Genomic DNA, 5,200 nt, shown 5'->3' on the forward strand with positions numbered 1-5,200 from the left:
GGTTTCTGTGCTTTCTTTATTTCAGCATTTTATTCGGTCAAATATTTATTAGTATTTTCCAAATTAAACGTTAGCACTCAGCTAATCGTCTAGATTCAGGCATAGCCAACCCTAATTTAGAGCTCCGACCAGATAGAAGGCAACCAATCAGCATTAACTGCTACCAAGCACGACTACTGAAAAACGGAATATCGATTTTCTAATATTCTGGCAGGCGAAACTACAGAGCTTCTTAAGCACTGAATCAAACCTTGGACAACTCTTTGCACAGCTAACAAAGCACTAGGCCACACCGGGCCTTATTGTTTCGAGTGGTATATGGTGAATTAATCAGAGCAGGTTAACTCAAGACAAGGTGGATAAGAGATGGTTTTAACAGTCATCCCTTTAATATTACAAAAGTACCATTACACTCAGAACAGGCAAAGCTTTGGTTATGCAATATTTTATATTCAACAACTAAATAATTTAAAACCTTAACCTAATTATTTACAACTATGTAACTGACATAGTAGGACAATTTCAAAGACCGTCTTTTTATACTTTCTGCTAAAATGACAAAATAAATTCACTGAAACTAGCAAGAATGAAAGGTATTTCGATACCATTCTTGAACAATGCGAAATGTCTGTCACTTGGGAAATTTCTTGAATGTCAGCTTTAACAATCCATTTAAAACATATGATAATACTTGTAATCCAGATGAAATATTACCAACACAGATAGTATACATTTTCTAAAAATGTTTTAATAAAAACAGACGCAGCACGACCAGGTGGGTTATGGCGTTCGACTTATAATCTGAGGGTCACGAGTTTGAATCCCTGTCGCACCACACGTGCTCACCCTTTCATCCGTGGGGGCTTTGTAATGCCACAGTCAATCCCACTATTCGTTGGTGGTGGGTGATGACGACTAGCTGCCTTCCCTCTAGTCTTACACTGCTAAACTAGGGATAGTTAGCACAGAGCTTCTTAAGCACTGAATCAAACCTTGGACAACTCTTTGCACAGCTAACAAAGCACTAGGCCACACCGGGCCTTATTGTTTCGAGTGGTATATGGTGAATTAATCAGAGCAGGTTAACCTTCAAGACAAGGTGGATAAGAGATGGTTTTTTAACAGTCATCCCTTTAATATTACAAAAAACCACCATTACACTCAGAACAGGCAAAGCTTTAGTTATGCAATATTTTATATTCCAACAACTAAATAATTTAAAACCTTAACCTAATTATTTACAACTATGTAACTGACATAGTAGGACAATTTCAAAGACCGTCTTTTTATACTTTCTGCTAAAATGACAAAATAAATTCACTGAAACTAGCAAGAATGAAAGGTATTTCGATACCATTCTTGAACAATGCGAAATGTCTGTCACTTGGGAAATTTCTTGAATGTCAGCTTTAACAATCCATTTAAAACATATGATAATACTTGTAATCCAGATGAAATATTACCAACACAGATAGTATACATTTTCTAAAAATGTTTTAATAAAAACAGACGCAGCACGACCAGGTGGGTTATGGCGTTCGACTTATAATCTGAGGGTCACGAGTTTGAATCCCTGTCGCACCACACGTGCTCACCCTTTCATCCGTGGGGGCTTTGTAATGCCACAGTCAATCCCACTATTCGTTGGTGGTGGGTGATGACGACTAGCTGCCTTCCCTCTAGTCCTACACTGCTAAACTAGGGATAGTTAGCACAGATACCCATCGTGTAGCAATGATTGAAAAACAAAAATTTAATAAAACAAAGAGTGGATAGTGCTTTGGTAAGTAAAATGTCATAATATTATACAATATTCTATTAAATACGTTAGCTTTACCTTCAGAAAAATAATTTTTAATAGCTTTCAGAGACTTGGATTTTTATTTTATTTTTTTTTTTTTACTGGGGAAAACCAAAAAGCCACCTTTGCAGGGGTAGTAGAACTTGTCAACAGAATACAGTTTAGCATTAACAAAGAAACTGACATTCATTCACAGCCTGTCAAATAGAATTCAAATAAATGTATTCTAAGTTCCTTTAATAGACATTTGTATTTCTATGAATTTTTCCTTCCATGATCTTATTCCACTTGGGTTCCAAGTCTTGCATATCAACCTACATTCATCTAGCCAAATATCAACTGGTTGTAAAAGTGCGTTATTCACTGGCTTGAAACTATTTATTTCTGCCCTGCGACTACAAATAATTGTACAAATTGGTATGAGTTATACTACTTTGAATAACTGGTGATGTATGCAATGTTGGTTTCTGGATTTGTTTATTATTAAGCACAAAGCTACACAAGACACTCATTTTAAATCCAGTTTTAACTGCTTATAACCCTTAGAGAGTTGGATTCTAGTATGCTACACTTTAACCAGTTTGTTCAGACAGATAACATCTCTTGTCCCATCCAAACATGGATCTAAATTTTTCCACATTTTTGTTCATCTTTGAAGACAGGCAGATTTGTTTTGTTCACCTTCGAGTTACAATTGCTGTTTTCATTCAAAATTATATTCTGTAACACATCTCTGGAATGCAAGTTCTTTAGTAATTACGAAACTTCTGTTAGACAGCAGTGGAACTGAAAACCACAGGTTAAAGAAAAAAAAAATATATGTAAAACTAATTTTACAGACTGAAGTTAACAGTTTACCAGTCTGATTTTAAAGACATATTGAAGGTAGTGCAACCATTTTGGCATTTATCATTAAATTATTTGATAGACCTGTTTGAGTCAGGATATATAACAAAGCTCAAAGCCAAGCAGTGTTTAAAGATCCAGAACAGGAAGGGAAAAAAACCACACATTAGAAAAACTAGTCATAACCATTGTAAAGAATTATAACCGATAGCCCATTACAGACTTCTGACATGACAATATTAATGTAATTAGAGAACAAGGAATTAAAAATGTTTTTCATGGACAGTCCAAGCCACAAGGTTCATCATACTGAAACTACAGTTCACCATTTCTTACGTTTTTAAAACTCTTAGATTAGATCAATGTATCAAGTGCTGGAGGAAGCACCTCCAACTAAAAACATAGTCCTTAGACTAGCCCTGAATTACAGGTTAGTTTTGTGAAGTTCCCTCTGCTTATGGAAACAGAACACAAATAAAAGACTGCACTGTAATTCAAACACCTAGATAAATGCATCACTATGTGGTCAAGGGCAGTTTCATGGTTTGGTTTCTTGTCATAAAACAAAAGGTAAAGCTTCATTCCAAAAAGTGAGAGTAGAGCAGAAAGTTTATGCTGGCACGTTTTATTCGAGCCCCACACTTTCTATCACCATCAGTGTGATTTGTCTACTGCACATTAGTCTCAGTGTTTTATAAATCAGACAATGTAAAACACAGTTACCAAGTGTTTGTTTCTAGTTAAAAATACACAACAAGCTATCTGTGGTGTACCTATGTGGATATCAAAACCCATAATTACTACAGGAAACAACAGTTAGATAACTCCATGGTCTGTCACTATGGTCCATGTGTTGCCACAAATGTCATTTTTCTTCTTCTATCACTAAGTGTGAAATAAAAACAAAGACTTCAACAAGTTACTTGTAAACCAAACACATTTTAATGAAGTGTTTATACAACACTAATCACAAATATCACCTTTATTACAAACAAGATATCCACTGATATATTATCCCACTCACAGTTGCCACTTTAGGTAAAGAAATACTTGTATTCCTTATAGTAATTACTTCATACCAGATGCCTTATACTACAGTTATTTACAGTTAACTAAAAATGTTCAAACTTCATTCAGGGTATAATGTTATTTTATAACAGACATAAGATATTCAAAAACTAGAAATATACTAAAGTTTGTATACATTTTAAAACAGATACTAAAACTTTTTCCCAATTCGTAGGGGGAACTTAAATACTGTGGGGTGGGTGGGTGTGTGATTGGCTGGGTTTACAACTAAAGCAAGTATTATACAAAAAATCTGTTCAAGAAAGGCCTCAAATTTATCCACAAAACATTCAGATCACAAGGCTTCATTATGATCAAATGCAAGTACAAAAGCTTGCACCCAGATACTTGAAGGATCGATTATTATGTATTCCAATTGTCTGAATCCCACATCAGTAGGAACCAGTAGTCTTATATTCTCCTAATGAAGTGAATGTCTAATGAATACATTAATACAAGCTTCAAATTACCTTGGAAAACTATAATAGAATTTGTTAAAATCAAATATTTTTTTCATGTTTTTTTCTTGCCACATTTTTTAAAATAACTATAAAATTGATAAAGTTTAACTTCAGTTATATCAGAAGATAGAAAATCATACCACCTTACACAGTCAGACATGGAAATACACACTATTCCAATATCACAATAAAAAAACAAATGGAATATATTTATTAAATCCTGGTTATATATAATAATAGTATATAACTTCTAAAACAAAAAGTCAGGCCAAACTTTGAAGGAAGGAATACAAAAATCAGACAGAAATGCTTGCCTATTTTAACCCTTTCGCACGGTTGGCGACCGCTGAGTCGACTTGAAGGCTCAGCAGGTGACCTTTCTTTATTCCTGTTATTCTAATGTATTGAATTTAACATATGTAGTGTTGGGTACAATCACTGAATATTTCAGGGACTTTTGTTGAGTTATTGCCGAGATATCATGCTTTTAGTACTGATACCGTAATTAGAGGTATCAAATATATATATATATATATTCAGTGCCATGCCAAACATTAAAAGTTGTTATTCAGTGCCAAAAGGGTTAAGCAATAGAAGAATTCATGTGGAATCATGTTGTGGTCAATTCTTGATACCATGGTAATCATTTTTCAGATTTCATTAAAAGTAAACCTGGTGTGGAAGTTACCATAGATTCTTTAAAGTGAGTCCATTCATCGAGTTTCTACCTTTATTAGCATACTGGATAAGACATCTTGTAATTTTATATCTTTCTTTCCGTGTAAGAAAATTAAAGTTAAAAAAAGCAAAGAATTTTTCACTATGTACAACATCCAATCTAAAATGTATACACTGTTTCAACATTTGAAATGATAAAGTAGATAAAAATGTTCACTAAAATTCAGTGGAAGTTCCACACCAACAGCTTTGGCTCCCATGAAAGCAGCTCCAATTGCTGACGAGGTTTTCAGACGTAGAAGAGAAAATTCATGAAGTTTAGAGTCCAAAGCTCCATGGAAACCTA

Source organism: Tachypleus tridentatus, chromosome 8 (genome assembly GCF_004210375.1).
Source record: "Tachypleus tridentatus isolate NWPU-2018 chromosome 8, ASM421037v1, whole genome shotgun sequence".
In the NCBI taxonomy this organism is placed as follows: domain Eukaryota; kingdom Metazoa; phylum Arthropoda; class Merostomata; order Xiphosura; family Limulidae; genus Tachypleus; species Tachypleus tridentatus.